Below are 13,229 nucleotides of genomic sequence, written 5' to 3'. Positions count from 1 at the left end.
GTTGCCAAAGGTCCACAAAAACAAGACTAAGCCCCCTGGGAGGCCTATTATTAGTGGCATTGAATCGATTTTTTCCCGGATAGGGGAATATGTGGACCATTTTTTGCAACCGATTGTACCACTTTATCCTTCTCATCTGAAAGACAGTAAACACTTGATCAACCTATTGGAGCAAGTGGAAGTACAGCCAAACACTTTCTTGGTGACAGTTGATATCGAATCCCTGTACACCAGTTTGAAGCAGGATGATGTACTTAACACTACCATAGCTGCCCTAAACACTAAAACCAACATAAAACCTCAACAAAAAAAGTTTATTTGTGATGCCCTGAGCCTAGCCATGGAAAATAATTATTTTTGGCATGATGGAGGCTATTATAACCAAATTAGAGGCGTGGCAATGGGCGCCAAATATGCCCCTAGTGTGGCAAATATCCTTCTTGGGCAATGGGAAGAGAAAGAAATCTTTGCCAATCTGAACCCGTCACTCATTCTATACAAAAGATTCATTGACGATTTACTGTTAGTATGGAATGGGTCAGAGGAATCTCTAAAAATATTCCTTGATGACATGAATAGGAATCAGTACGGCCTTGTATTCACAGCCACATGGGACAAAGTATCTGTAAACTTCTTAGACCTAACATTGGTGAAACAGGGTTGTTCTATCGCTACAAAGAGTTTCTTCAAAGAAACAGATAGAAATAGTTATATCCCTACCCGCAGTTGTCACCATCCCAAATGGCTGGGTGCCATCCCAAAAGGACAATACATGCGCATTAAGCGAAACTGTAAAAATGATGAAGACTTTTTAGCCCAATCTAATTTATTGACACAAAGATTTGTAGAAAAGGGCTACAAACAAGAAGAGGTTACTAAAATTAGAGACCAGGTACATCGGATGCCTAGGAGTGAGTTACTGAAAACTAAAAAGAAGGAAGCAGAGACAAAAGGGGAACTAGCGTTTTTAACAGATTTTAGCAGGAATTATAAACAGGTTGAAGCAATTGTGCGCAAGCACTGGTCGATTTTATTGAAAGACAAAACTCTGAATAAAGTCCTCCCTGAAAGACCGCATTTTATTTACAGGAAGGCCCCAAATCTGAGACATATGCTGGCACCAAATATACCTGACCCCCCAAAAAACAAACCGACCTTTTTGGATGTAAAGGGTTTTTTTCCTTGTGGTAAGTGCAATGCCTGCCTTATGACAAGAAAAAACCCTAGGAAAATCACCAGTTTCCAGTCGAAAGTCACAGGACAACAATTTGCAATCAAAAAGCTCATTTCATGCAGATCTACACATGTGACTTACTTGATAAGTTGTCCATGTGGACTACAATATATAGGCAGGACCACACGAGAGCTTTCTATCCGGATCAACGAGCATGTAGGAAATGTTAGGAGAGGCTTTCCCAAGCATAGCCTTTCCAACCATTTCCGTCTATATCACAATAAGGATCCATCTCAGATGACCTTTTGTGGTATTGACAGAGTAGATCGTCATTGGAGAGGGGGAAACATGACTAAAAAGATCTCAATGAACGAGACCCAATGGATCTACAAAATGCAGACTTTACAGCCGTCAGGTATGAATATTGACATCGACCTAAATTGTTATATTTCCAATTTTTAAAATGTAATTTTAAAAATACTTTATAAAATACTTTTAAAAACATACCTTTGAGCAATTTCATAAATTATAGGAATATATAGTGCACTTTATCTGTCTTTCCATACCATTATTAATATTAATATGAATAAAATATTTTTTAACAATTTTTAATGAATTTTTACTACACATTAATATTTTTTAGGGATATGTTTAAACCAATAAATTTTATTTAAGATTTTATTAAAATATAGTTTATGTAGTATGGTTTTAAATATCGCATTGAGGGTATTATATCTATATACAACATTCATTTATTGTAAACAGCATCCCATCGCCTTGATTTGTTATACATTGATTGGCATTTAATTATTCCTTCAATCTTTAGTATGGCAATCGGACCCTCTCTTCTCCTTTTTTGTATTAGCATAATACTGCCGATTGTCTATTCGGGCTTGTTATAGTAAACCACTGGCGATTTGCCCAAATAAGAAATGGCCGCGGAGCACTTCCGGGTATGGGAGTGAACCTAGCATCCCGAAAGGAATGGGCGGTTCTGAAACCGCCGGCCAGCGATTGGATGTTGTCAGCTAGATACCTCTATTTATTGTGAATGGAAACGTACGGTCACATGATCCCCTGATGACGTCAGCGCGTCTGACGAAACGTGCGTCGGGAACGTGAGACCGTGGAGTTCCGGGTTGGTGATACGCAGAAGCATAGGAGCGTCCCGTACACCGAACCCATGCTGCATTTACTGCATGAAGGCATTTGAATCTAATGTTTTGAGTAAGTGCAATTTCATTAATAAACCCTAATTACCAGAACATACTACACTATCGGAGTTTCCTTATCTTTCTCCCCACAAATATCCTGAAATACTTGGAGTTCCTTATGCGAGCTGAGTCTTATATCAAGGGACCTGAAGGATAGCTTGGAGGCATTTGTGGACCATTTACGCTGCTTTAGACCCCCTGTAATTAAGGGGTCCATCAGCTTTGGTAAGAAGTATTTACCCCGAGCACTGGGTGGAGAAAAGTTTCTTAAGGTGGAGGTCCCTCACTTGAAGTTGGAGTGATATTCAGTCATTGCTGAGAGATCTGTATTGCACTGGGCACTTTAAAGACTGTTGATATTTATTTACCAAGGACCTTTTCACATTTAGGATTTTGTATATATTTATTTATTTATAACCATTTATTCACATATTTATGCACACAAGCACTTTTTGGTTGTGTTTTAAGTGTTGAGCGCAATTTATTCCACTCTTTTCACATTTATGCGTTTTATACGTTTTTATTGCAGCTTGCACTATGGAAGCAATTCCTCTTATATATATTTAATTAATTTATGACAATTTGATTGATTAATTTATTATCGAATATCACCAATTTTGCGCAGTTTCTTTTGGGCCACCAAAATTCTTTTCATTCAGTAAAAAGGAATAACAATAAAAAAAATTGTGGTTTTAACCAATCATTTTTTTTTTTATAATTCTTCTATAAGGGTGTGTGGCAGGGGGTGTGTACCATATCAACTTTTGCTAATAGGTGTCCCTCGTTCCCATTTAAAAAAGTTTGGAATTATGGTGTTATAATGCAAAAAGCATGCTAATAGGTGGAGAGAGCAGTGGCTCACCTGTGTGCTGCTTCTCCTTTAACTGTCTAGTCAATGGGTTGGGGTGGGGAAGTAAATTAAAGTAAAATGACAGCAGAGAAAGATCAGGTCTCTTTAACTGCTAGATGGGCCGTGTTGTTGGGCTTAGCTGTGTACATCCCAGGACAGGATGGACAGTCAGGTAAAAGAGTTATAAGTATTTATTCAGTGTACAGTATTTAGCAGTTTGCCTGAAGTTCAGCTTGAAGAAAGTTCTGCCAGTTCTGCCAGAAAAGCCATTTTTGATCTTATAGTGGAACTACAGAAAATGTTTTTTACTTTTGTATTCATTACAGTGGTAAAAGCTTAGAAACTCCATCAGGTTTTTACTGCTGTTTGCGCCTTTCTTAGGGAGGATCGCCCCCAATTTCCTGTGTAGTGACAATGGTCAATAAAACAGGAAGTGAAGGGAAAGTTCTCCAATGAAAAAACAGGTGTCAGTAAAAACACTTTTAGTTAGTAGGATTGCGAAGGGTCATAACCTCTGTCAGTTTTTTCTGTTGTCTGCATTCCTACTAGTGAGATTGTCAGTATTCAGGTGAGATAGTGGTCACAGGGACAGAAAGCGAGGGGGAATATCTTTTACGTGAGCAGACATGTAGCCAACAGCACACCCAGTTGCTCAGAATGGGCACAAGGTTCACATGTACTAAAAGGGACATTTCAGAGCCTTGCAGGACTCCATCAGGCAACAGCAAATCACACTGTCATCTTTTATTTATTTAGTTATGCCCCCCCCCCCAAAAAAAAAAAACAAAAAAAAAACAGTTTCTGTAATTGTTTAAATAGTGCTATCAAGAGTCTTCTTTAATTAATAGGTAATTTATGTAAGGTCCACATAAATCTGCTAGCGTATCTAATACCCCCCCCCCCCCCCTCCCCGCCAGGATGACAGTGCTCCTCCATAGTTGCATTAGAGGAGTAATTGTAGCCACCCTAAGATAAGACGTATTACTGACCAGATCATGTCAGATCTGAAAAAAAAAAAGCCTGAAAAAAGAAAATTAACTCCCCCCACATTTTAAGTGGCTTTTTACTCTTTTCTAATGTTCCTTTCTTCTGCCTCTTCCCTAAAATACAAAGGCAAGAATTTTTTCTAAAAGTAAATCGTTTTTTCCCTAAGGTCTAAGTCATGTATCCCAGGAAACAGCTTGCTGGATCCAGCGCATGTGCAGAAACAATGCTGGGTCTCTGTCAGTTTACTAGCAGGGCCTGCGGTGTTTCTGTTCATGTTCAGGTGGTCTAGCAGATGTGCTGACATGCCATGGGGATCTGCCATGTTCCCTAAACCTGCACTAAATCTCAATTCAAAATGGCAGCACCAAAGAGGAGCAGTGTAGGGAGAACTTTCCTTACCACAACCAAGACAACGCTGGACTTTGTGGACTAGTAAATATGTTTTTTTTCTTACTTTTTACAGAGACAAATTTTAGAATATAAAAATGTTATTTTATAGTACGAGTGGAGTTCCCTTTATAGGGACTGGTAAGTTGTATTATATTACATTTTTGTTTTTGGGTTTGCATACCCTTTAAACATGATAATTCTGAACAACTGCAGGTGCCGTTGACTACATTTCTGCTACTGACTTGTATGGCACCATCCACCATTTTTCACTAAGCACTCCTTTATGTAAGACCTCTACTCTAAGCCATCTGTAAGGCACCTGGATGCACACGTTTACAGATCCCAAACACAGACCCAGGCAGCAACAAAAAGCTCTCTGAAGTTCTAACCTTTCCCAACCCTTTTGAAAAAAAACTTTTAGCTGGAGGTATATGTCAAAATTGCAATAATCATATTACAATACACTGCAAGTCATTTGTTAAAGCTCAGTACTGAATGATCTGTATGAAAATTACACTGCAGATTTTTGGATGTTAGAAGCAATAGGTTTGACATATTGACTTTCTGTATGCTGTCTACAGTTTGTATTATACTTTAATATATTTAATATTTTTTTAAATACCTAAAATATTTGTTTCTGTGTACTATTTTAATCAATTGCACAAATGAAGTGACAGGTATGTTTATAAAAAAAAATGTTGAAAAACCAGTTCTCCTATTCACAAACTTCTGAAGTGGGAATCTGCCATGTCAATGTAAAGAGAAAATATGATGACTAGTAACTGGCAAAAAATAGGACACCACCTTGAAGAAAATGTCCTTCTCCAGATTATCTTCTGATGCAGTGGTGGCTAGTCTATAGGGGGCGCAGGGGCGCCCCCCCCCCCCAATCTGTGTTAAAAAATAAAATAAAAAAAATTACCATTTTCAGCCCACTAGGGGCGCCGGACCTACTATAGTCTATGGAGGGGGTGGGGTTTTGCACCCCATGTGCACCAGGCAGAGGCGCCGATTGGCGGCCTTCTGGGAGTCATCGGGGCGCAGAGCAATGCGCCCCGACACTCCCCACTTTAGTGCTGTCCGGGCTGTGATTTGTCCAGACTCCAGCCTGGTCTAATCATACAGGAGGACATCCGGGTGATGTGACGCCTGGGGGCGGTGCGTGCGTCAGTCACTCACCGTCACGTCATCACCTTCCCGCCCGCCGTCAGACCAGGGAGGAGGGCCGGCGCATGATCTAGGAAGAAGACAGAAGAGGTCGTCTCGTATGAGTCAGTAGTCCCGACTCCCGTCAGCAGCAGCACGCCAGGCACGGTGACGGCACCAGTGTGAGGTAAGTGAAGTGATGCCTCAGGGGGGGGGCCCACACACTGCTTTGAAGGGGACACGCACGCTGGTCTCTGCATTGATGGGGGCACGGCACGCTGGTCACTGCATTGATGGGGGCACAGCACGCTGGTCACTGCATTGATGGGGGCATGCAAGCTGGTCACTGCATTGATGGGGGCATGCAAGCTGGTCACTGCATTGATGGGGGCACGGCAAGCTGGTCACTGCATTGATGGGGGCACGGCGAGCTGGTCACTGCATTGATGGGGGCACGGCGAGCTGGTCACTGCATTGATGGGGGCAGGCAAGCTGGTCACTGCATTGATGGGGGCATGCAAGCTGGTCACTGCATTGATGGGGGCACTGCACGCTGGTCATGTCTAAGGCCTACATACACAGGGTATCTGTGGCCTATAAATATTAACAGCCTGTGTACAGTATATATCTGTGTTGGAGTTACTTCATGTGCAGACCTTTACTAATATATGAGAATTCAGTGTGCAGGCTCTAAATTATTTTACTTTTTAAATGGCATTGCTTTTCATAGGACAGTTACTCCTCTTCAGAATATTAACTTTCTGTTTTAATAATTTTAATGAGTTTTATACCATCTTATACCAGGCCGCTGTGTGCCATTTACTATTAATAAATATATAGTGCCAGGCCAGCAGCCTGCTTAGCAGTGAGTGTACACAATATAAGACAGTGCAGGCCAGGCCAATTACATTGAACATCAGGTAAAGTGCTATGCTAACTTAGCATAGCACTTTACCTGTGTACAATGTAATTGGCCTGGCCTGGCCTGCGCTGTCTTATATTGTGTACACTGCTAAGCAGGCTGCTGGCCTGGCTGGCACTATAAATTTATTAATAGTAAATGGCACACAGCGGCCTGGTATAAGATGGTTCCCAAGTTGGTCAAAGTCACGCAATTTTTTACCGCAAATTTTTCTTTTTGCGCCCCCCCCCAAAAATTTTGAGCACCAGCCGCCACTGTTCTGATGACATTATTAGATTATAGGTAGCCTTACAATTGTAGGATTTCTTTGGAAAAATGTTGTTTTCAAAATGTTAGTTTTATTGTCTAAGACAGTGGTCTCCAAACTGTGGCCCTGGGGCTGGATACGGCTTTTTGCTTGCCTCTCTCTGGCCCTTGGCACAGTATTCCCCACACTGTCAACAACAGCATGGTTCCTTTCATTGACAACGACAATGGGCACTCTTCCTCCCACTGACACCGGCAATGGGGCACTCTTCTTCCCACCAGGGCTGGTGCAAGGATTTTTGACACCCTAGACGAAACCTTTGCCCTGCCCATTTATACAGTGGAGGTGGCGGGGTAGAGATTTTTGTGGACTCCTCTCCACCTATTTCTTCAGTCGTGGTCTGTAGGCTCGAACCTGCGCCTCTGGACCTAGCCTGAAGACAAATAGTGGTGGCACCTGCACGCTTCCTCGTGTCAGCTGTGGTCCACAGGTATATGGACAGGCTAGGGTAGTAAATGGACAGGTTAGGGTAGTATATAAACAGGCTAGGGTATTATAGGGACAGGCTAGGGTATTATAGGGACAGGCTAGGGTATTATAGGGACAGGCTAGTGTAGTATACGGACAGGCTAGGGTAGTATATGGACAGGCTAGGGTAATATATAGACAGGCTATGGTAGTATACAAACAGGCTAGAGTAGTATACAGACAGACAAGGGTAGTATACAGACAGGCTAGGGCAGTATACAGACAGGCTAGGGTAGTATACAAACAGGCTAGGGTAATATACGAACAGGCAAGGATAGTAAATAGACAGGCTAGGGTAGTATACAGACAGGTATGCCTTCAATTGCTCCCCCACCCCCCATTCAGTACACCTATGTCTCCATTCACCCCCCCCTCCAATCCAGCACACCTGTGGCAGTGGCATTATCATTCTCTATGTTCTTTCCTGGTGTATACCAGGTCAGGCAGCGGTGCACACTGAGGGCGGACCTAGAGGATTTAGGCCTGCCCACATGTGACTGCCTTGCAGGGCACTCCTTGGCATCTATGGAAAAGCTGAGGGGTGGCCAGAAATCATGCACCGCCCCACTCCTTAGATGTACTGGGGGAGGGGGGAGGTCCAAGACTGCTATGCAGTACTCCTGGTGCCTGTGCTGAGAGGGGCGGAGGATATGAGCTTTACAGTGTGTCGAGAGAGGGAGGTGCCGGGCCACCCACTAGGCCGCCTGTCTGTATAGCAATGTGTTTGGCTGCGCTCACAGCTTAGCAGTACCCAGTAGAAGCGGGATGCCTAGCACAAAGCCCTGCCAGTGCACCCCTGCCAGCGCGGTGCTCCCGAGTGATGTGCGCTCTAGGCCGGCGCCTACCTTGCCCTATAGGTATGCCCTGCCTCCTACTTCCACTGACAATGGGGCAATCTTCCTCCCACTGACACTGACAGTGGGGCACTTTTCCTACCACTGACGCCGACAGTGGGGCACTTTTCCTCCCACTGGCACTGACAATGGGGCATTGTTTACTGCCACTGACATCAGGACATTTTCTACTCTTGCTGGCCACAGTCCAGCCCCTCTAAAGATTGAAGGACAGTAAACTGGCCCTTTGTTTAGAAAGTTTGGAGACCCCTGATCTAAGAGTAAAGGGGTAATCTGACTATCTGTTTTGACCACAGCAAAAAACTCTATTGGGAATAAACCAATCTCTAGTCGTTGAATCTGCTCTCGCTAAGAAAGATCGTAACTAGTCATAAGATGCACTTGTCAAAGTTAATCCGCAAATAGCACTTCCATTCTATGAAAATCGACATGGTACTTGAAGGTAAAGTCGCTCAAAATGAGTCGAGTTCACAAGGACGCTGAATTGAAGAGGTATGTGAAACAAATTCCTTCCTTGCTCTTAGGCTTTTTTCATAGGGACAGTGGACTTTACCATCTTTTTATCACTCATCCGCAAAGGATCAATTTTCAAAGTGACGGAGTGACAACATCCAGGTGTTCAGGGGGGCGATACTGCAACATTCCTAATACCTGTTTTTTTCCCGAACGCATGGAAAGCATTTGGAATCTGAATGCAGTGTGGTTTCATTTTTGCGTTTAGCAGGCATTCCACTTGCTAAACGTAGTGTTGCTGCACTGTGACGCGTCTCAACCACAGCAATGTGAACAGGCCTGAGCATCCACCATGGCTCTCACAAAACAGGAACACAAAAGGTTAGGTATGCATATGTGCTTGGTGTCCCTGAATAAGAGTTAAAAATGTTTAAAAAGAACAGTTATTCTTTAATGGCAAAAAACAGTGTTGCAATTCCCCTGTACTTGGTCAATCTACAGATATAAGGCATTGGTCTGAATAATGGTGATTTTGAATTAATTGTTTGCCTGCCTAAGAAAAACTGTGACTTTTTTTTATAATGCGATCCATGCAACCGAATGACATAACCTGAAAAAAAATCACTGTGGAACATCTTAATACCTGAACAATTATGTAGATTACACGTCATTTTCTGTAACTAGAAACCCATTACTAAACACGCCAGCTGCTGATTGTAAACTGGAAATGGCTGTTATAGATTACTCCAACTCAAATATCCATTGCTTTTTTCTCAGCCTATGTAAGTGAGAATTTATGTCATAACGTTTCTTTTTTACTGCACTCTGCATAATTGGTTGTGTGAGTAAAAGTATGATTATGTATGTACAAAGATTTCCACCACTCATCCAATATTATTGTCCTACATGTTTGGGTCAGTGACATCTTTGATATCCTCTGCAAGCTCCTGCAGGCAGCTATAGTAAGGTAATTAAAAGAATTTGAAGCCATCATACATCGTACACTGGTAATTGGTAAACCTTAAACTGTTGTAAGAAGTTAAAGAACAACCAGCATGGTGGCCAGAAAAGCCACAAAAGCCATTCCTAATTTTTCCATCCTAATCCCATCAAAAGTCACATCCAAAGTGCAGAGATCTAAGGGCTGCCCCCTGCCAAGATTTCAATATCATGATTACTTCAGGGTCTAATCTTTTTCCTTGGCTTTGCTTTGGCTTGTATCAGGGAATCCACTATCAATCGACCTCCCTGAGATACAAGGCCAGTGTGTCTTGACAAGTTCAGTTGAGATCCTAGTATTATTTACCAGATGACCTCCCCACAGCCATGACCATTTTCTTTAATTTCCTCCATATTAAAAACTGGTAGAATTTGTTGTTTAAACATTCATATGGAAATTCTGAAAATATTTTAATCAGAGCATTATATTCTGCCATAGTTGAGTCTAATTGTGTTTGAAAGCCATTTAAATTTTAGTTTAGACCTGATACTTCAATGGAATTCCAGACGCATTAAACAGGTTTACTATGTGCTATGTATGATTTTTCCTGAGCGAAAACCACATTTACAGTGAGAATTCTGTTGTTTTCTGAGAAACATTTTTCAGCCTGCTCTTCTAAATTTCTCTTCACTACAGTTTAAAGCAAACATTGGTTTGACCCCACTAACCATTAGAAAATTGAAAAAACATTCTGAAAAACAAGCCTTTGGAAACAGGGTTTTACATGGCCAGTGTAGCCATTTCTGTGTTCTTCACTGTAGAATACAAAGAGTTACACTATGTATAGAATTTCCCTCTTTTTACACAGAGCATTACCTGAGTATTGGATGACTAGTATGTGTATCTCAGTGTAGAGATTTAGAGATTAAGTAGAATTACAAAGATCCAATACAGTCCATGATCATATGTTCTATAGACCATATAGTATGTGCAAAGAAAAGAACAGAATGCTAGTGTTAGATAGGTAAACGTATGTTATAACTGGTATATGTTCCTCATTGTAGAGAAAATAAATGAATAAAGTGTATGTAAATCCCGGGGGCCTGTTTATTGCCATTTTTCTGCACCTGATCAATGCCAGTCACTGCAAGGGCACACGGATAACATTTGTAGTATATGTGCCCTGTTCACATCACAATGTTACTCATGTTACATTTTATCACAGTGCAACTGATGGCACCACAGCTCCCCATATTGCAGGGCAGCATGGGGGACTTGAAAGTGTGAGTTTATATATGTTCAATTCATTTCAAGTGATTGCAAGGCTTTTTTCTTTTAAAATAACAAACATGTTATACTTATCTGCTCTGTTCAATTGAATTGCACAAAACCAGTGGCGGCTGCTCTATAGGGGGCGCAGGGGCCGCCCCCCCAATCTGTGGCTGAATCAAAAAAAAGGAAAGAAAAAAAAATACCATCTTCAGCCCACTCGCGAGCGGTGCCCATTACCTATATGCTTGTTCATATGCACATGTACATTTGTGAGTATATTGTACGCTACCCTTCTTTGATTTTAATAAACTTTTAAGTGGTAATGCACAAGGTCGGTGCGCCCTTCTCTTGTTGTTTTCTTGTAGGGCCTTTTGGATACCCTTGGTCCTGAGGGGGGCAGCAAGACCACTTCATTTGTGTCATAAAACCGCCTAGAAGATTCACCTTCCCGCATACCACTCAAGCGCAGGAGAGATATTGTTATATTTATATACAATGCTGTGCTTGGCACCACTTTGTAAAAGCTTCACCCTTTGCACATCTGATTATTTACTTATAATATAGTGTTACTGTGCTATCGGAATAAGTATGCATTCTGCTTTATATTCATAACAACCATAAAAGTGCAGAGCTATATAGGAGTCCAGAAGCCCCTAAACCAAGCATGTCCAACCTGCGGCCTGGGGGCCGCATGCGTCCCGGAAACGCAGGCAATTCGGCCCACTGCCACCTGACAATTTTTTTTTCTTTTTGCTGGGGAGGAAGGAAGTCGAGTCGGGGGCACGGCCACAGCAGTTTTCAACTAACTGTAGGCAGAGGCTGCCTTTGAGTGGAGGGGAGGAGGGGGGGGCGAGTGCAGCCGGATTACAAACAGAGCGGGGATCTCCTGGACCGGCTCCTATGATAGACAGCACATTGGTGACGTCTATCATAGGAGCTGGTCCAGGAGGCAGGACTTCATATGACAGCGGTCGCCGGGTAAGCGGGAGTTCCCCGCTCTGTGTAATTCTGCGGCTCTCCTCTCTCTTAATTGCATTCTGCATTGGATGGGCACGCACTGGTGAGGCTGCATTGGATGGGCACTGATCAGGCTACATTGGATGGGCAAGAACTGGTGAAGCTGCATTGAATGGGCACTGTTTAGGCTGCATTGGATGGGCACGCACCGTGTGATCTCCCGGCTGCTGTGGGAGACTTAGGATGTCTACAGTCAGTCACAGAGCCGCTGCTTCCTGTATAGTTCCGGCTCTGTCACAGGCGGAGTGATATGAAATGCACTCTGCCTGTGACAGGAGCCATACAGGAAGCAACGGCTCTGCTCTCTACTGCAGCCGCTGCTTCCTCCAGCAGTACTCGCATGACCAGCATTACCCGACAGCAGTACCCGCCATGAGAAACCAGGTGCACTCCTTAAAAGTATTAAAATAATAAAACTCCTCTAGAGTCCACTAGCGGCGCTACAAGTATATGTTCACCATATACTGTATGTAAGTCAATACAAAAGTGAGTCCAACACCAGAATTGTGAGGGTAATCCAGATGGTAACAGTCCAACCGATAGCCAGTAGCAGTGTGACTAAAGCTCCTGAGGGTAAGAGGGTAAGATTAGTTGAAGTCCGTGATGACGAAACGCGTTAGGGCGTGAGCACGCGGTTTCCCTAGTTACCTGCATACGTCAGACGCCGCACCCGGAAGTTCTCCGCCTCGGTACCCGGCGGCTTTCCACGATCGGTGCTGGACGAACGACTGCACGGTAACGGCTACATACTTATGATTACTACGTCTGTGATTGTTTTTTAACATGTGAGTGCAATTCTTACGAGCTTGGTGTTATGCATACATTTTGGAAATAAAGTGAAAACGGGGTTACACTATGTGCCTATGACATTTATTTTTGCATGTACGCCTTGTGAGTGGTTAAACAGCCTTCGTGTCAGTCGGAGAGAACTCGGGTTGAGGAGGACCTGGCAGTGTTTGTTACTACGGGTTTTTATTAAGTCACTTTTGGTAAGTGCATTTCCTTCAGGGAGTGCACCGTGGTGAGGTGGAGGCTTTCATCTTATTACCCTCAGGAACTTTAGTCACACTGCTACTGGCTATCGGTTGGACTGTTACCATCTGGATTACCCTCACAATTCTGGTGTTGGACTCACTTTTGTATTGACTTACATACAGTATATGGTGAACATATACTTGTAGCGCCGCTAGTGGACTCTAGAGGAGTTTTATTATTTTAATACTTTTAAGGAGTGC

The sequence above is a fragment of the Pelophylax lessonae genome (assembly GCF_965119305.1).
Source record: "Pelophylax lessonae genome assembly, chromosome: 7".
Taxonomy (NCBI): domain Eukaryota; kingdom Metazoa; phylum Chordata; class Amphibia; order Anura; family Ranidae; genus Pelophylax; species Pelophylax lessonae.
This window is presented reverse-complemented; position numbering follows the sequence as displayed.